Source organism: Euprymna scolopes, chromosome 12 (assembly GCF_053919585.1).
Source record: "Euprymna scolopes isolate OS-2025 chromosome 12, ASM5391958v1, whole genome shotgun sequence".
Classification (NCBI taxonomy): Eukaryota; Metazoa; Mollusca; class Cephalopoda; order Sepiida; family Sepiolidae; genus Euprymna; species Euprymna scolopes.
In genome coordinates this window covers 128,751,023-128,773,150 of record NC_136493.1, presented here as the reverse complement: position 1 = coordinate 128,773,150, position 22,128 = coordinate 128,751,023, and the positions used below count along the sequence as shown (strand labels likewise).

General features: G+C 32.5%; 1 protein-coding gene across 1 annotated transcript in view; it reads left to right on the top strand.

The window, feature by feature from the left end:
- The first annotated feature begins 8,726 nt into the window (after positions 1–8,726).
- Positions 8,727–22,128, top strand: part of LOC145291477 (parathyroid hormone/parathyroid hormone-related peptide receptor-like) — a 1,157,133-nt gene continuing 1,143,731 nt past the window's right edge. The window contains exon 1 of the mRNA XM_080137359.1: positions 8,727–8,854. The gene's annotated coding sequence lies outside the window, so the exon portion shown is untranslated. The remainder of the gene's footprint in view (positions 8,855–22,128) is intronic.

Genomic DNA, 22,128 nt, shown 5'->3' with positions numbered 1-22,128 from the left:
TAAAAACATTAATTTCTTCACCCTCAACTGGGCACTTTTCAATAGGAAGGGGTCGCTTTATTCGCCGATATTTTCGAAAGTCATCCCCTCTTTTCGATTGTCTAGCCTTAATTTTAACCTACGTCACTTCCAGTTTGCCGGTGGTCGTAACAGCAAAGACGTCACGTTTTCCCCGTTCTTTTCCTCCTTCGCAGTACGAATTCGAGTCTGCCTTCCTACTACCACTTTTTTTTGGTTCAACACATACCTCCAACCACCCGGTCAACGCTGGGATCCCATGCTTGTATATATAAATATATATATATATATATATAAATATAAAGCTGAATGTCTGTGTGTATGTGTGTGTGTTTGTGTCTCTGGTCACGAATATGCTCCTATATGGTTGACTATTTTAAAAAACTGATTACATATAATGATAGAAGATGTATCGAGACACAGGAATAGGTATGTTTGATCTGGCAGAACAGTGGTTCATTAAAATTGTGGGGTCTGTGTTCGCACCTGGTCCACAAAGTATGGAAATAAAAAAAAAAAAAACGTTTACAAGTGTTTCTGATATAGATGTACATCATAATACTTTGATTAGTATGTTTTAACTTAAATAGGGATGGTATAATAAAATTGTGGGGTCTGGGTTCGCGCCTGGCCTCCATAGAATGGAAATAGGCACACACTTTAATAAAGACTTTTCATATCTATCTGTGTAAGTATACTTTGATAATTATGTTTCTGTTTGAATAAATATGGTATAATAAAATAATATTATGTATATATATATATATATATATATATATATATATATATATATATATATATATATATATATATATATATATATATATATATAATTGGTCGAGAGATTCCAACGAGAGAAAAATGTATATTTAAATAAGAAAGGTCACCAGCAATTGCTGTATTTTTTAACATTATTTTATTATTTCGTTTTTTTTTATTTTTCATATATATATATATATATATATATATATATATATATATATATATGTGTGTGTGTGTGTGTGTGTGTATATATATATATATATATATATATATATATATACTGTATATTCGCAAAGTTTCTAAAGATGCAACAATGTCATTTTGATTTGAGATAATTTTATTTATACACGGTTAAATTCTTACACAAGAATAAACATTTTTATATATTTGTGTATTCCAAAACAATATTAGATTTATACTGAACCTAAAATACAATAATGTGTAACTCACGCATGCGCAGAAAGATAAGAAGTGCGCACATAATTTGAGCGGAAGGGAAAGATATGAAAATAATCCCTTTCCAAAACAGATAGATTATATATTACTCCAGTTATCTCCGTTTAAGAATATCATGTCACTTGGCTCCTTTCAATATTGAGACTGCAAAATATCTGAATGGAAATATGAGGTTTTTAACAGTTAGTTATCATTAATAAACGAAATAATATATCAGTAATTATATTCTGGAATATAAACGAAATGTGTTAATGACGCAAAATATCTTCAACTGTATTATTTTATATTAAAAAGATACCTTCTCTGCAAAATAAATGTTCTGCGCAGAAATATTTGAATTTGCAAACAAAAAATAAATAAATAAAAAATAAAAATAAAAAAAATAATGAATTCAAATCGCTTTCTTAATAGCAAACTTCTGACTGACCAATAATATGGATTTAGACAAGCGCATTCCACAGCAGACATCTTAACTGTAATCTCGGAACGTATATACCATTCATTGGACAAAGCGTGGGAGGGCAGAGCGGAAGCTCTAGATATATCTAAGGCTTTTGACAGGGTATGTCATGAGGGTCTTCTCAGGAAAATTTGATCATACGGTATCACTGGTAGAATAATTAACATAATTAAATCCTTCTTAGATAAGAGAAAAATCCAGGTTGTCCTCGACGTCGTACATCTAAACAATATGATGTAAATGCGGGAGTGCCCCAGGGGTCTATCCTTGGACGTCTACTGTTCCTAATATTCATAAATGACCTCCCCGACAAAATTGCCTCTGAGATGGGTATATATGCTGATGACACCACACTCTATAACAGGCACGACAGGAAAACAAATGAACACATATCTAAAGAAATGGCAGAAACACTAGAGGATGATTTCCAATCTGTAGTGGAATGGGGGAAAATGGATGGTCACGTTCAATGCCGCCAAGACTAAACGAGTTTCATTCAATAATTACAAGAAACCTTTTCTACCACCAATAGCAATGCCCAGCGACTATTTATATGAGAGTACATCTTTCAAACTCCTTGGCCTAACGTTCACAAGAAACATGAGTTAGAACAATTACATTGAAGGCATTGCCAGGGCCGCTGCAAGGAAGGTGGGCTCTCTCTACCGTGCTAGAAAACTACAAACACTCGAAAGTATCCTGTACCTCTATAAGGTCACCATTCGCCCATGTATGGAGTATTGCTGTCATATTTGGGCTGGTGCATCTGCTACTAGTCTCTCGCTCCTAGACAAGGTTCAAAAGAGAGTCACCAATCTGATAGGCCCTGAACTGGCATCTAAGCTTCAGCCTCTGTCCCATCGACGAAACGTTGCATCCCTCTGCCTGTTCTATAAGTATTTTAATGGTGAATGCTCTGACGAACTGCAAGTACTTGTGCCCCCACGACGTAAACACCCTCGATAAACCCGACAGGCTGCTAAATCCCACCCCCCACACTGTAAAGATCCCTAGATGTAAAGATCTTTCTACTCCAATAATTTCTTCCCCTAGAAACGCTAGACTTTGGAATTCCATTCCAGGTCCCTACTTCCCCAACTGAACTGACGTACAGAAGTTCAAGTGCAACGTGAACCGACATCTTGCTGCCCAAATCCCTACATAGTACCCCAGTAGTTGTTGCCCCTTACAGTCGCCCCTTACACCAAAGTGGCAATGTTCCTTGTATGGGGTGAAAATGTAAAAAAAAAAAAAAAAAAATTATGAAAAATTTGCCATTTTAGGACAAATGTCATGCAATATTAAATTCAAGAAAGCGGGCGGATTTAATTCCATCTGTCGCAACATATTAATATTTATAATAAGAAATCAGTTTATCTGAACACATGCAAAACATTAGAAATTCGCTAGCTTTTGTTGTGTGATGATTAATATAATTTTGACTGTTACGCAATCAGGCGGGTTTCGAATTTTAGCTTTAAACACACATTAAGAAACCATGTTACCGCTAAAGTTTTGATCGTGGATTAGAAAATAAAAATGAAAAACCCAAGACATTAATGAGTTTATCCTGTTTCGTCCCTGGCTCCGTCAACATTATTGATTTTTACAGAAAATTTATAAATTTATAAAAATGAAATTGTCTCTGTGTGTGTGCTTGTGTGCCTGTACATTTCTCTACTAAAGTATTCTGTCAATTTTCAGTCTACAGACTCAAGATTTGATATAAGGAGTATTGAGATTTTGGTAAGTACTTGCAATCGGTTTTCGGCCCGAAATTTGGCTGTCAAGGGGTCACAGTTTAACTCAGCCAAACTCCTCCGCCAATTTTGGGTCTCAACACTTGAAATTTCAGATGTAGGTTACTTGGATATTGATCAAACATTTTAACTTGATTTGAGCACAAAATAATAAATTTACGGGGTGAAAATTGGGATCAAACTTAATAAAAATTTGACCTCTGCGGTTTTTACAAAATTACACAGCCAATTTTTTTTTTGCTTAAAAATTTGAAATTTTGCATAAAATGCAGACAAAGCGCAAGCTTTTTAATCGATTTGGTGGCAACAATTTATCTACCAAGGGTCAAAGTAAAAAGGATTTGACCTTTGCGGTCTCTAAAAAAGTATTCAGCCAATTTCGGGTCTAAACATTTGAAAGTTTACATAAAGGGTATTCAGAAATACAGTAAGTCCTTTATCAGTTTTGGGGCGAAAATTTGGCTGCCAAGGTTTCAAAGGTGAAAGATTTGATATTTGCAGACTCTACCAAACGCCTCCGCCAAGTTTGGATCTAAATACTTAAAATTTTAGATATAGGTTATCTGGACATGAGGTAAACTTTTTAATACTTATATACATATGCACATAACGTAATGAACAGTACATAGGATCCGAGCAAAACCGGGCTTAACTGCTAGTTAATTATAAGTGCATTTGGGCATATGCTGTGTGTGATGTGAAAAAAAAAATGAAACGGTTTGTATTCCCTGCTTCGAAAGAGATATGCTTTTCAGTCGTTACCATTTGAACTATCGGCAGATGGATCACAAAACGTTAACATACGAACTGACTAAAAAGTATTCATATATATTTAAACACGTGTTTTATAGCACTTTAAGTCACATACACCTGCCGGATCTTTTTTTTGCAAATTTTACATCTATGCACAATTTTTACGGGCTAAAATCTGAATCGAATATGTTTTACAGATTAAAATCCTCTATTTATCAAGTTTCAAGTCTGCAGATCAAAAAGTAACTATGAAGTTTAGTATTTACGTTCATAAAACAAACAAGCAATGTCACTTTTGTGCATATACTAAGAGGCTGTTCGGCGTTGGCCTGTCGTAAAATACGCTTAAATGTGAGATTTTAATTTATGTTTATTTCGTACTTATTATTAAAAAGCTAATCGTCTATTGATTATTATTTTATAGCCAATATATAGTAATAATTTCAAACAATTTTTTAAAAAATGCTTTTATATCATACGCTAGAACTGAAAACAAAACATTAGGCGTTATTGTTAAAGCTATTGAAACATTATGAATTAAGTGCGTTTAAACTATATTTTTGCAAGCGGGGAAAAACAGGTTTATTTGTCTTACTCCTGCTTTTTCTCAATTTTTCTTCATTAGCAAGTATATTTACCGGCTAAGAACTAAATCAATTTTATTCTACATGTCCAAATCCCATATATATTAGTTTTCAAGTTTCTATACTAAAAATTAGATAGACAAGTTTAGATTGTCTTTAAAATTCTAGAAAGGCTTTCACTTGGATTTTATTGCTCCGTTTTATTGAATTTAACACCCTAATATCTACAATAATACTTCACTTTTTTAACATCTTTTAATATGTATGGAAATATATTTTATGCGCAATGAGCGCTAATACATGATATTCTCGTAAGGATTTCCTTATTCAAGTTTCCAGAGTGCAATTACTTATTCAGATTATTGCCTCGATGCATCTTCGGATCAATTAGACATTGAAATTATTATCTGCATTATACTACAAACTATTGTACTGGATATTAATTTTCGAGTAATTTTATTTTGAAGTGCAGCTATTTTCTGTTCGTTTATCCTCCAAAAAAATCGAGTTAATTTACATATTAAATTTCTTATCTTCTCTTTTTCTTTTCCTTTCTCTTATCTTATTATTTTCATATTTAATTTGTCCTAATTTATTTATATTTAAAACATACAATGTTGTAATTTCAGGTTGTTTTGTAGATATATTTTAACATTTAAATAAGTTTTTTTTACTGTTTTTAATTTTCTTAATTAAAAACATCGGTTTCAATTTTCATAAAATATTTAAATGGTCTAAAAATGTAACATTTTCTCTTATTTTTATATTTTATTATTTTATTTTATTTATTGTTTATTTTATGCTCTTCTATCCTTTGTTTCTATCATATTTCCCCCAACCCAATTTATTCTTTTAACCTATATATATATATATATATATATATATATATATATATATATATATATATATGATTGCAACGTCTTGTCAGATGAGTGCCACTCCCTCAGACATTTAAAATCCATGAGCCCAAATGCCTGAGGGAGTATCTATACAAATATGATGGTACAGAGTCTTAGCTTTGTACGACAGCTAAGTCTCTCTCTCGGTTCAAAATGTTGAGATCCAGCAACAAGCAAGAGCAAGATAGCCAGCAACAAATTAAACTGCAGACCAGCTTAATGCGAGTAATGGTCTTCCGCTTTATGGTTTTTTAAATCAGAGATTTGCTTTTCCTAGAAAGGTTGCCTTCACCACGGCTTACTGGAACCCTCTCCACCCCAATACACATATACACACACACAAATATACACGGTGCTAGTTGGCCGTTGACCCAGATAAAAGAGTCCATTCGCCCTTTATATATATATATATATGCATACGTATATATGTATATATATATATATGTATATATATATATATATATATATATATATATATATATATATATATACAGGGTGAAATATATATATATATATATATATATATATATATATATATATATATACAGGGTGGAAAAAAGGCCCCCAACTCTAATTAGCCCCCGTTTCTTAGTGTTTTGTTCAAATTAAATGAAACTTTGGTCATAACTAGTTTATTATATTCGAATCATCACATCAAAACACTAGGGTCTTTGCCCTTTTTTTCTCCGTTCTACATCATATGTTCTAGATGGCCTCCATTTAGCTTTTTTGTGGGGGGGGTCACCCTGTGTATATATATATATATATATATATATATATTTCTGTAGAAGTATATTTTCTTATAATGTATAACAATCCTTATTTCAGAAGTTCAATGTAATTACAGAGCAATATAGTGAATATATGACAAAAACTATATTCCAGTATTTGCAGCTTCTCTTCCAATTTTCGGATTTTAATCACACTTTATTTCCTTTTGACGGATTGATTGTTGCTATTTCTTTTGATGAGTTAAGGGCAACATAGATTCACTGATTGATATAATAATTAAGTGACTGCTTTTGCGATACGAAACAGATGCTGTCAAGATTTGTAAATGTCAATTGAATTAAAGGAATAAATTATAAGCTGGTCAACATCGTAAATTTTGGAATATAGGTTTTGTCATTTATTCACTATATATATATATATATATATATATATATATATATATATATATATATATATATATATTTAGAGAGAGAGAGAGAGAGAGAGATGTGTGTGTGTGTGCACTTTTGATCCTATTTGTGAGTGTGTCTGTTCGTCCAATGTATATAATTTAAATCACTTTTGGCACTTCTTGATCACACACATGTGAACGCGGGTTCTCCTGGCTCTGTCTATCCATCCATCCATCCATCTATCTATATTAGCCTACAACGCAACGTGATGTGAATGCTAAACTTTTAAAAGCAACAACAAGTTCCACACGAAACAGCAACACTCCTTGTGTTGAATTCTGTCCTTTATTATTAGAACGTAAAGAATCTGGTCTGGCCAACATTGTGGGAGGAGAACAGTTATATCAGCCCCCTCCAAGAAGTGCCCCGCCCTTGTTCAAGTTTATGTAACTTCATACGGCGTAGAGAATATGGGGAAAAGTTTTTTTAAAATAACAAATAAAATTCACTTATTACAAATAAGTTTTTTTCTCTTCCTTTCTTTCTAACATATAATTCCTCTTATGGTAACATACACTCTTCCTCTTCCCCCTCAAAAAATCTATCTATCTATCTATCTATCGATCTATCTATCTATCGATCTATCTGTCTGTTTGATACTCTCTCTGTCTATCTATCTATCTATCTATCTATCGATCTATCTGTCTGTTTGATATTCTCTCTGTCTATCTATCTATCTATCTATCTATCTTTGTATCCTCTTTGTTTCTGTCGCTCTCTTTTTCTCTCCCCTTGCCCTCTCTCTCTCTCTTTCTCTCTCTCACTCTCTCGCCCTCTCTCTCTTTGGTTTCTCCCTATTTTTCTCATGCAGTTATACTCCGTTGTTATTATATTAGTTACAGACTGATCTTTCTCACGCATAAGCACGCACGCATACACAAAATATCTCACACACATACTCGCACACACTTTCAAACACGAAAACACTCACACACACACACACACACACACACATATATATATATATACACCTACCTCTACTCACGTATTTAGTAGTATTAAAGTAAATACGAAAAATCGATACATAGCACATATTTTATCTTCTAATAAAATTGTGTGTGAATACTTGAAGTATATATATATATATATATATATATACATATATATATATATATATATATATATATATATATATATATATATATATAATCTAGTAATAAACTCCAAGAATTTTCTTGGATATAGCTCTATCCAGTTGTATATCGAGTTCTTCATTAATTCAAGATGTCCTGTCACATTATGCTTCAGCATTGATTTGGGGAAAGTTGTTTGCGCATATACGCACACACACATACACACACGTACACACAAACACGTACACACATACATACACACGTACACACATACACATACGCACACACATACACACAGATATATATATATATATATATATATATATATATATATATATATATATATATATATATATATATATATATATTCTTGCTTTCTTTTTGCGAAACCAATTTCAACTTTTCTTGCTGTTTCTATCTCCCGCTAATAATTGCATCATAACTGTTTCTCATTCTCTTACTTTCTTTTTCGTTTTTTCAGTTTGAGCCCCTCTTTTACTTTCTCTCTCTCTCTCTATCTCACTTTCTCTCCCCCTATTGCTCTCCTCCATGCCTGCCTCTCTCACAGATCGGTCGGCGTGTGCTTATTTTGCATGCGTATATCGAAGACGGCCGAAGACAGTGCCACAGGTAGTCCCTAAACAACCAGCGCTGATGCTGTTACATTTCGGCGAAGTTTAAAATGATACGTAAGGACACAAATATTCACCGAGTTGGAGGAAGTACGTTTTAAGCCGGTGCCCCGCCCTGCATTCCCCTCTGCATCCCCGCTCCCTTCGCACGTGCCGGGAGTAGTTGCGGTGGTCGACGTAACATAAAGGCTTACTTAAGTAGTCGACGAGCGTCTCAAAACTGAGTGACGGATACCACGCGTTAATGTTGTTCGGAGTTGGAAAACCGCCCAGGTAAGACAAATTAATTCCACGCTTTGATTATATATATATAAACTTCAGGAATTATATATATATATATATATATATATATATATATATATATATATATATATATATATGATTAGTTTTTTTTGGAAAAAAGAATTCCAGCAGAGTGCTCAATTAAAAGGAAAATTCAAATTGTAAGAGCGTATTTATATTTTGTGTACAGAAAGTTGTTAGTTCAGATAGATCATTGGTACTGTCGGTTTCAAGCCCGATAAGGCCCGTTTAAGGTATCCTTATCAAGCTCTCTTCAGCCAATATTCGTCGAATATTGACTGAAGAGAGCTTGATAACGATACCTTAAACGGGCCTTATTATCGGGCTTGAAGCCGACGGTACCAATGATCTGTCTCAACTAACAACTTTCTGTACACAATATATACATATATATATATATATATATATATATATATATATATATATATATATATACACACACACACACGTATGTGTACATGCATATAGAAGAGATTAATATAGTTTGCTTGAAGCATTGTTTAATTTGTATATAAAGGAAATTTATTTACGGATTTCCTCCTATAAACTTTAAGTCAATGGTAAGCGGCTGTTTCGATAACGCAAATTCATTTGCGAAGGTTATCGAAAGATGTGAATGGTACTTGATATCTGCCGAGACTTGTTGTCACCTAGACTCCATGGAACATCACTGGTTGCTGTAACCGAGTAATCCTCGGTGATGACAGGTCTGAGAACTCCTAATGAGTATATAATAATGACAATAACATTAAGAAAAAGAAGAATTAAAAGAATTATTTAAACAAAAATGATACATCTTAGAAAAATATGAGTCCTGAGTTACTTTCAAAATCTCAAATTATATTTTCAAACTTATTATGTGATGTTTGCAAATTTCCAACCGATTTACTCTACAGCCCCTGCAGGTGTCAGTTTTTTTTTTTTTTTTTTTCATGGTGAGTAAACTTCTTGAATTTTCAAACTAAAACATTATTATTTAACATTTTCTCTCACCGTATTTGTGCATTGGATGATACGTTCTGTCACCACGGATTTAATTCACCAAATGTTTTAGTAGAATTAACTCGAGAACATGGTGTAAAAAATTCTTTTATCCAAGGAGTATTGTATTCATGATTAAATTCTGAGTAAGACAAATATCCTTCTCTAAGACTTCGATGAATGGAACAGTCAAAAAGTTTTTAACATGAAACAACTAAAGTAAGAGAAGCTAATCAGCGCAGGCATATCGATTTTTATCGAAATTAAGATGCATATGAAAGAGAAGGTTCGATCTTTGCGTCCACAAATGTACACACACACACACACACACACACACACACACACACACACACATATATATATATATATATATATATATATATATATATATATATATATATATATATATATGGGATTGCAGTTCCGAATCTCGCTAGGTTCAGTTATGGTGTTGAGTCGTAAACAAATATATATATATATATATATATATATATATATATATATATATATATATATATATATGTGTGTGTGTGTGTGTGTGTATTGTGTAAGCATGAATCACTAGTGTCCGCAGGTATAAAAATAATGTGTGTATATATATAAATATATATATATATATATTTATATAAATAAATAATGTATGTATGTATATATAGTCTTTGAAGTTTTTAACATTTGAAACCACACAAAAAATTATTTTTTATCATTCATTAAAAAAACATCTAGTCAGTAAGTCATTTAATCACCTGCAATCACTGCATCAACTCTCAAATTTACTATAATACCAATTTTTTTTTTTTTTTCCAAGGGATCATCAGTTGTTTACCATGAAACACTGTTTCGGGGATTTAAAAACAAAACAGTGTATTACATCATGGCTCCCCAGCAGTGTTGATCAAACACCACCACCCTTAATCTTAGGAAGAAGACAAGTTACAAAAAATTTTTTTCCCCAATTTCCTATTCTTAATTGTAATTACTAACCTTTTCATAGTATAAAAATGAATTTCTTACCTGTGCGATTCATCAATTTCCACACTTAAAATGGATACATTTTTTAATTTTTTAATTTATCAGTCTTGTATATATATATATATATATATATATATATATATATATATATATATATATATATATATATAATAGTTATTTTTATACCTGCGGACACTAGTGATTTATTAGTGATTGATGCTTACACAATCATCAGAGCAGAAGTTGACGAGCAACGCTGGTTGAAGGATTCGAACCTCGCCACGAAGCCACCTTTGATTCTACTTGCATATATATTTTTAGTAGTATTGTTTAGTTATTTAAACAAAACAAAGCAGGGTGTTCACTGAAACATATTTGCATATGTGTAGCAACTAGTTTTCATAATCAACATATATATATATGTGTGTGTGTGTGTGTGTGTGTGTGTGTGTGTGTGTGTGTGTGTAGTGTAGCTCTCCCTCTAAAGGGCATAGTTGAAGGAAAAATGATTCCTAATTAATAATCAGCTAAAATTCAATTTCTTTAAAAAATGAATTCGTTTAAAAGTAACGAAAATCAAAATAAACAAAGAAATTATTTTTCTCCTCTTTCGCTCTCAATGTCTCTCTCTATATATCTCTCTCTCTTTCTCTCTCTCTCTCTCTCTCTCTAAAGCTAGAGAGAGAAAGATAGAGGGAAAGAAAGAGATGTCATTTATAAAAAAAATAATTATAGCAATAATTATATAGGCATTTTGCTAAGTGATATATTATGGTGTTGTGATTTCGTATTTGACTAGGTTAAAAAAAACTGATGAATCGATAAACTCGAAACACGTGTGTGATTAAATTTAAATGTGTATTTGTACGTATTTGAATGTTGATAGATATGTAGAAAAGAAAGAAAACCTCGGATCTCACATCATATATTATAAGACATGTTTCGTCAATGTTTTTATCAAGTTTCGTTGTTATTTGCATTGTCTACTTGTGGCTGTTGATATCGCAATCTTATGATGTTTATATATTATCCTTATCGTTGAAGAACTGATATATATATATATATATATATATATATATATATATATGTATATATATATGTGTGTGTGTGTGTGTGTGTGTGTGTGTGTGTGTGTGTGTGTGTGTGTGTGTATGTGTGTTATAGCCCCATTTAAGAACTCGGTTCTTATTGTCGAGTACTCTAAGTTAAAATACATCGGTCATTTAAGCTTTCATGCCAACATCATGATGTTACAATCCGAAGATCAATATGATATTTGCGCCTCGTGTGAATGTAAATTTCAACGGCATTTCTCGCCGTTAACGTAGGCCGTGTGGGTTGTTTATTGTTAATAGAGTAAGGGATGACTTCGTGACCGGGTCCGAATCTCCCGGTCGGCCCCATCATAACTCTGCACTAATGATTACCGAAAGGATGAAACACTAGAGTCTGTACGTATTAAAATAATTGTAGTAATACTTGTATATGTATATATATATATATATATATATATATATATATTTGTGTGTATGTATGTATGTATGTATACCCTGTATTCCCAAGTAGTCGTCTAATTGGTACATCGTTACTGCCAACTTATTATGCCGTGTGCATATATATATATATATATATATATATATATATATAATCTGATGTTATTGTTTTCCAGAGGGTAAGTAATTAATGAAGTTTAACGCACACTTATATATATATGTTTTCGAGAGTTTGTTTCCCTCTTCATTCGTCGCATGTAATCTGTAACCTGCTTCCTCGGCATTTATTTTGACCAAATCCTGATGATGTCCCCTGAAACAGGGACGAAACGTTGATTAGAATATATATTTAAAGTTTCCTTCGTTTGTATTTTATTTTATTCATATATATATATATATATATATATATATATATATATATATATATATATATATATATTTAAAAGAGTGTAGCCATCAACAATTGTGGTTTTTTTAAAGGTTTTCATATTTTTATTTTAAAATATTTTTATAACGCGTTTCGAGCTTAGAGTGTGCTAAGCTCGAAACGCGTTATAAAAATATTTTTAAATAAAAATATGATGAAAACCTTTAAAAAAGCCCACAATTGTTGATGGCTACACTCTTTTAAATATACATTTTTTTCTCTCGTTGGAACTACACAACCATCACTTTAAATATATATATATATATATATATATATATATATATATATATATATATATATATATATATATATATATATATACCAGCATGGGTGCCCGGGTATTCGGAGGTGTATGTTGAGCAAAAAAAATGCGGTCAATTTTTTTTTTAAATTTGACACCTATTATGACCCCTTAAAATTTTTGTTTTGAGCTCAAAATGAGTTATTAAGTTAGATCCATGTCCAAGAAACGTATATCTAAAATTTAAAGTGTGTAGACCAAAAATTGTCGAAGATGTTTGGTAGAGTTCTCAAAGGTCAAATCGTTGAACTTTGATCCATTAATCGCCAAATTTCTGGCCAAAAACGATCACATCGATTTCCCCAAATCTCAGTACCCTGTATATCAAATTTCGAGTCTGTAGACTAAAAATTGACAGAGTTATTGTGTAGGAAAATGTATACAGACACACACACACTCACGCACACACAGACAGACACTTTCACTTAAATATATCTATCTATCTATCTATCTATCTATATATATATATATATATATATATATATATATATATATATATATATATATTCTTTAAGGTCTGACGAGACTGTTGGATCATGAATATGGTCGAACATAGGGAACATATGTAACCAAACAGATAAAACGGTAATAAAAAAAATAAAACACATATTTGCTCTGCAATAGTATTGAGCACTCTCCTCAGGTTTTTACTAATTACCAGTTTTACTAAAGATATATATAGATAAATTTACACACACATATATAAATATATATATGTGTGTGTGTGTGTGTGTGTGTGTGTGTGTGTGTGTGTGTGTGTGTGTGTGTGTGTGTGTGTCTATGTGTTCGTGTGTATGTGTGTGTATGCATACGTGGAGTGCGTGTGTAATTACTAGGGCTAGGACAACAGCACCTTTTTTTTCATTGTTTTGACTCTCGAGTGTGTATCCGTTGATATATATATATATATATATATATATATATATATATATATATATATATATATATATATATATTGCCGATGACACCACTCTCTATAACAGATATGAGGGGAAAACAAATGAATACATATCCAAGGAAATGGCAGAAAGACTAGAGGATGACCTCTAATCTGTAGTGGAATGGAGACAAAAATGGATGGTCACATTCAATGCTGCTAAGACTAAGCTTAATTCCTTCAATAACTACAAGAAACCTCCTCTACCACTAATAGCAATGGCCAAGAACACATTGCCTGAAAGTACTTCTTTTAAACTCCTTGGCCTAACGTTTACAGGGAATATGAACTGGAATAGATACATTGAGAGCATTGCCAAGGCTGCTGCAAGGAAGGTTGGCTCCCTCTACCGTGCTAGAAAACTACTTACGCCTGACAGTATCCTATACCTCTATAAGGCAACCATTCGCCCATGTATGGAGTACTGTTATCACATGTGGGCTGGTGCATCTGTTGCTTGTCTCTCACTCCTGGACAGGGTTCAAAAGAGAGTTGCCAACCTGATAGGTCCTGAACTGTCATCTAGGCTTCAGCCTCTGTCCCATCGACGAGATGTTGCACCCCTCTGCCTGTTCTACAAATACTTTAATGGTGAATGCTCTGACGAACTGCAAACACTTGTACCTCCCCGACGAACCTACCCCGACAAACCCGAAAGGCTACTAAGTCTCATTCCTTTGAAGTAGAGATCCCTAGGTGCAAGAAAGCCTTTTACTCCAATAGTTTCTTCCCCAGAACTGCGGGTCTTTGGAACTCCCTTCCGGGATTCTGCTTTCCCAACTGCACTGATATGCAGAAGTTCAAGTGTAATGTTAAAAAACATCTTTCTACTCATCTCCCTTCATAATGAACCCACTAATTAAGTCCCTGATAGTAGCCCCCTGCTTCAAAGTGGCCCTGTGCCTTGTTTGGGGTGAAAATTGAATTTAAAAAAATATATATATATATTTTTGATATATGTGTTTATATAGGTTTCGGTTTATAAACTGTGTCTAACTGTGTCAGTTATACTCGAGAATCAAAACGATGGAAAGAATATTCCGTTGTCATAGCCCTAGTAATAACATAAACGTACATATATATATATATATATATATATATATATATATACATATATATGTATATGTATATGTATATATATATATATATATATATATATATATAAAGAGAGGGAGAGACCATGGACCTATGAATTTACTTGATATATACAAGTGTTTTTACGTATACATAAATTTATACGTAGCTTCCTTTCTACATATATATATATATATATATATATATATATATATATATATATATATATGGTTTTAAATAAAATAGTAGGCATAATTATATATGTGCACATTTTATATCAATGTATACATGTATATGCATGCATATATTAGCATATATATTTGAATACAACTGTACATATATATTACCTTTGTATACATGTAAAAAGGCATGTATTTGAATTATTTATCTATATACATACACACTCATATACATATGCATACACAAATATATAGTTATATATATACATATATATATATATATTTTAATACATCTATTTACATATTTTACATAAATGAATACTCATATTTATACATATATATGCACACACACCACATACACACATACACGAATATATATATATATATATATATATATATATATATATATATATATATATATATATATGGTTTTAAATAAAATAGTAGGCGGAAGTTTCTCGAAAGCTCTTTCGGCTATCATCTCTTCAGGAGTAAATCGATAGCAATCTAAATAGTATTGTGACGAAAATAAAGAGTTCTATATTATGTACTGAAAGGTTGACGGGGTTTCAATGGGGAGTCCGTTGGCCCCAACTTTAGCGGATATTTTCTTCGGGTACTATGAATCCGTTATGTTTAATTCTACATCTAAACCCACTGCATATTTCAGATATGTTGACGACACTTTTGCTATTTTTCCTTCGCAAAGTGATGCGTCGATATTTTTTAATAGGTTAATTCTTTACATGGGGCTCTTAAGTTCACTATGGAAAGTGAGAAGGACAATTCGCTTCCTTTCTTGGATGTTCTTGTCGAACGCTCAAGGGCTTTCTCACTACAATTTATAGAAAGCCGACATTTACTGGCCTATATGTGAACTGGTTGTCTTTTGTACCTAAATCACGTAAGGTCGGCTTAATTAATACTTTTGTACATAGAGCCCTCATGATTTGTTCGCCTAACAGATTGGATGTCGAACTCGATAAGATCAGGGAAATATTCATCAATAATGGTTATCCTGTTGACCTTATTGATGATTGTATTTTCAAAAAAGTTGCGGATTTTAAATCCCCTAAAAAGTTTGGACCCTTGAAATGCCCGGTTTATTTGAAATTACCGTAGATAGGGGAGGGGAGTAATATAATTTCAAAACAGATTCGAAGAAGTATTTTCGATTGCTTCAATTCGGTGACATTGCGTGTGGTATATACTACGAGACCTGCTTTTCCGTCTTTCCGCAAGGGTAGTTTGCCTTACATCCAAAATAGTAATATTGTATATCAGTTTAAATGCCAGTACAATGCTGGTTATGTTGGGCGAACGTCCTTGCACCTTTTGACTCGTATAAACGGGCATGTTCCATCGAAGATCAGACAAGGGAGGATGGGGTCTGGTAGTCTCCCTCCTTCTGCAGCCTTGGACTCTGCTATTGGCCAGCATTTGGTTGACAACCCGTGCTGTGCCGATAGATATAAAATAGATTGGTTCGAGGTGCTACATAGAGCGGACTCCAAAAACCATTTAAAGATTTTGGAGGCCGTCTCTATCGCGGTGCGTCAACCTTCTTTGTGCCGGCAAAAGGAAACATCAAACGCATTGTTTCTCTTTGGGGAACTTTGAATTTTTTCTCCCGCTTTTTTTTTTTTTTTTCTCCCTCGTTGTGCCAACATTTTTAATCGTTTTTTAAACGTAAATAAATTTAATTAATGTCCCCGTACGTTGGCACATTAAATAAGTTCCCCAATAGAACTCTTTATTTTCGTCACAATACTATTTAGATTGCTATTGATTTACTCCTGAAGAGATGATAGCCGAAAGAGCTCTCGAGAAACTTCCGCCTACTATTTTATTTAAAACCATATACAAATTCTGTACCTCTAAACATTTATATATATATATATATATATATATATATATATATATATATATATATATAATAAATGACAAAAAATTATATTCTAAAATTAAAGATGTTGAAAATCTTATAGTTTATTCCTTTAAATCAGTTGATTTATACAAGATGATTTTAAGGAATAAATTATAAGATTGTCAACATCATGAATTTTTGAGTATAAATTTTTGAAAAGGATTCTATATATTGTTCTGTAATCACATTGAGCTTCTTATATAAGGATTGATATATAATAAGAAAAATATATTTCTACAGAAATATATCTATCTATATATCTATAAAAGTGAACGTGTCTGTCTGTCTGTCTGTGTGTCTGTGTGTCTGTCTGTCTGTGTACATTTCCCTACGCAATAACTCTGTCAATTTCTAGTCTATAGACTCGAAATTTGAAATACCGGGTACTGAGATTTGGGAAATTTGGCTGTGAAGGGGTCAAATTTCAACGATTTGACCTTTAAGAACTCTACCAAACTCCTCCGACAATTTTGGATCTAACTTAATAAAGTGATTTGAGCCCGAAACTATAAATTTTCAGGGGTCATAATAGGGGTCAAATTTTAAAAAAAAATTGACGTCTGCGGTCTATACCAAATTACTCACACAATTTCTGGTCTAAACATTTGAAATTTTACATAAAGTGTATTCAGAGATAGGGCAAGCTTTTTTATCAGTTTGGGTCGACAATTTTTAGTTACCAATATATAAATGTATGTATGTATGTCTGTTTGCATGTCTGCCTTAAACTTTCAATAGAGGCGACGGATTTTTTCAAGATCAGTATCGTTTTAAAGTTCGATATTTCATACGACAAATATCGAAAAATTGTCTAAAAACATTAATATCTTCCCCTTCAACTAGGCACTTTTCTACAGGGGGGGTCACTTTTTTCGCCGATATTTTTGAAAGTTATATCTCATTTATATTATCTAGCCTTAATTTTTAAAAATGTCGCTTCTGGCTTGGCGGTGGTCGTAACAGCATAAACGTTAGGTTTTACTCCGTTCTTTTCCTCCTTTGCGGTACGGGTTCGAGCCTGCCTTCCTACTACCACTTTTTTTTTTTTTGCTCAGCATACACATCCAAACACCCGGGCAACGCCGGGCGCCCATGCTAGTATATCTATAAAAGTGAACGTGTCTGTCTGTCTGTCTGTCTGTCTGTCTGTCTGTGTGTCTGTCTGTCTGTGTACATTTCCCTACGCAATAACTCTGTCAATTTTTAGTCTATAGACTCGAAATTTGAAATACCGGGTACTGAGATTTGGGAAAATCGATGTGACGGGTGTAAGCCAGAAATTTGGCTGTTAAGGGGTCAAATTTCAACGATTTGACCTTTAAGAACTCTACCAAACTCCTCCAACAATTTTGGGTCTATACCCTTGAAATTTTAGATATAGGTTCCGTGGACATGGATCTAACGTAATAACTTGATTTGAGACCAAAACAATAAATTTTCAGGGGTCATAATAGGGGTCAAAGTTTAAAAAATTACCCCCTTTTTTTTGCTCAGCATACACCTCCAAACACCCGGGCAACGCCGGGCACCCATGCTAGTATATCTATAAAAGTGAACATGTCTGTCTGTCTGTCTGTCTGTCTGTGTGTCTGTGTGTCTGTGTACATTTCCCTACGCAACAACTCTGTCAATTTTTAGTTTATAGACTCGAAATTTGAAATACCGGGTACTGAGATTTGGGAAAATCGATGTGACGGGTGTCAGCCAGAAATTTGGCTGTTAAGGGGTCAAATTTCAACGATTTGACCTTTAAGAACTCTACCAAACACCTCCGACAATTTTGGGTCTAGACACTTGAAATTTTAGATATAGGTTCCTTGAACCTGGATCTAACTTAATAAAGTGATTTGAGCCCGAAACTATAAATTTTAAGGGGTCATAATAGGGGTCAAAGTTTTAAAAAATTAACTATTTTTTTTGTTTTTTTGCTTTTTTTTGCACAGCATACACCTCCAAACACCCGAGCAACGCCGGGCACCCCTGCTAGTATGTATATCAATATATATATGTATATACATATGTATACGCTCACACACAGACACACACATATATGTACATATATATATATATAAATATATATATGTGTGTGTGTGTGTGTGTTTGTGTGTGTGTGTGTGTGTGGTGTAGCCCACTTGAAAGTATCCTAGAAAATTAGAGAGGAACATTGTTTTATTGTTTAAATTATCTGTAGCACCGTTGCAATTACCTGTAGTGTTATAAAAGATTGTGAAAGTGCTCCCCGTTGACATCTATGCATTTCTAGGCACGTTTAACAATGTTTGCAGATATTGCCTGTAGAACTTCTCCCGTGATTCTCCTGATAGTGTCGGTAATGTTTTCCTTTAGTTAGTCTAGATTGTGAGGATTTTTTTCATAAAGTTTTAGTTTTAAAGTCCCACAAAGATAACAATCACGTGATGAAAAATCCGGGAAACGTGTTAGCCATAACCCTTTTGCTTATTGTTCTCTCTTCCGTAAACATCTTATGAACTCGTGTTAGTGATCTGTGAAACGTTTGGCATGTTGCGCCATCTTGTTGGAAAAAGAATTGCATTTTGTCTTGTTGTATCAGTTGGCGTGTAAGAAAAAGATCAGACAGATCGGCGCCTTATATGTAAAAAATTAGTTAAAGATTAGACATACAGGGCTACTTTCAAGTGGGTCACCCTGTAAATATATATATATATATATATATATATATATATATATATGTATGTGTGTGTGTGTGTGTGCGTGTGTGTGTGTATACATATATTATATATATACACATATATATATAGCAAGTTAAACGTATTCTAGAGATAAAACTCATGAATTAAAACAACGTTATTAAAAGTGCTCAATAAAAACGAGCAAAATGTAATATTTTTATTTATATAGAAAATATTACACAGTCGCCACATAGAACATGCTAATGTTTCAGAGCAATAAGTGTATTAATAAACAAAGGTTCCTCATCAGGCGACAGAAATAAATTTCATCTCCTATTCTGAGATATATACAGAACCAGATGCTTTGGATAGAAGATAAACTTTATTTCCGTCGCCTGACGAGGAACTTTTGATTTTTAAGAAAACAATTGCTCCGAAAAAATAGCATGTTCAGTGTAGCGACTATGTAATATTTGTCTATAAAAATGTATATATATATGTATATATAAAGATATAGATGTATACTTGTATATATATATATATATATATATATATATATATATATATATATATATATATATATATATATATATATAATTAGTTTGTTTTGGAAAAAGAATTCCAGCAGAGTGCTCAATTAAAAGGAAAATCCAAATTTTAAGAGCGTACTTCTGTACACAATATATATATATATATATATATATATATATATATATATACATACATATATATACATACATATATATATATACATCTATAAAAGTGAACGTGTCTGTCTGTGTGTGTCTGTCTGTGTGTGTCTGTCTGTCTGTGTCTGTGTACATTTCCTTACGCAATAACTCTCTCAATTTTAAGTCTACAGACTCGGAATTTGATATACAGGATACTGAGATTTGGGAAAATCGATGTGAACGGGGTTCGGCTAGAAATTTTGCTGTTAAGGGGTCAAAGTTCAATGATTTGACCTTTGAGAACTCTACCAAACTCCTCCGACAATATTTGGTATAAACACTTGACATTTTAGATATTGGTTATTAGAGCCCAAAACAATAAATATTAAGGGGTCATAATAGGTGTCAAAGTTTAAAAAATTACCGTTTTTTTGTTTTTTTTGTTTTTTTGCTCAGCATACACCTCCAAACACTCGGGCAACGCCGAGCACCCATTGCTAGTATATATATATATATATATATATATATATATATATATATATATATATATATATATATATATATATGTGTGTGTGTGTGTGTGTGTGTGTGTGTGTGTGTGTGTGTGTGTGTGTAGCATAATATAAGGAATGGGAACAGCAAAGTGCATTACTTAAAATTAATGCAAGATTAGCAATAAAATTTTACCAAAGGAAGATTAAGGTTTAATGCATAAATATTATACAAAATTACAAAATTCTTCAAGTTTTTTTAATAATAATCAAATAAAACAAAGAAAATAAGCTATGAAACGATGTCAATAATTTGAAAAAAAAAAGCAAGTGAAACTTACGTGGTCTCCCGTAAGTGCACAGCGAATGAGGCATAAAAAATGACCAAGTTTAGTATTTGACTCCCCCCCCCATGTAACCCCAGAAGCCCCCAGGGGACGTCAAATCCTGATGAAAATAAACAAACAGTGCAGTTTTAGGTCCAAAAGGCTTTAACGTATTATATTTTGAGTTCAGCACCATGCAAGACTGCTAACTAGACATACACAGAAAACTTTGGACAAATATGGTAAAATAGTCCAAGAAATGGAGTGTTTTATTAGCCCTAAAAGAGCCCCTGGGGCACACCCAAGAGTTATCGCGAAGTATAGACAAACAAAATTATACAAAATCAGTTAGTTACAACTTTTCAGAAAGTTTTATGAAAAAAAAACAAGGCCTCACTTTTTTTTAATAAGCACAAAAGTGTCAATTTTAGCAATTTTAAACCGAAAGGCACCGATCTGTTATTTTTTTTACTGATATCATGTTTAATGTTTGTGCAAAATTTCAAAAAATTCCAAGGCCTAAGTATTGAAAAAAGTGCGAACAGATGAAGAGACGAACGGACAAGGGTGAATTTACAGGTCCACTCTCCTTTTATCGAGGGATCAAAAGATTTTTAATTTATTTTGGAAATTAACACTATGAAGTTTTTTAATAATAAGTAAAAGTTTATTTATCGTTAGAAATTTTGTTTAAGCTATATGACCAATGATACACACAAAACACTCTATTTTTAAGAGCAAAAACTCGTTTCGCTAATTATAAAAAAACATATAAGAAAGTTCTGCTATTGTTCATAGGTCTAAAAATATCGTT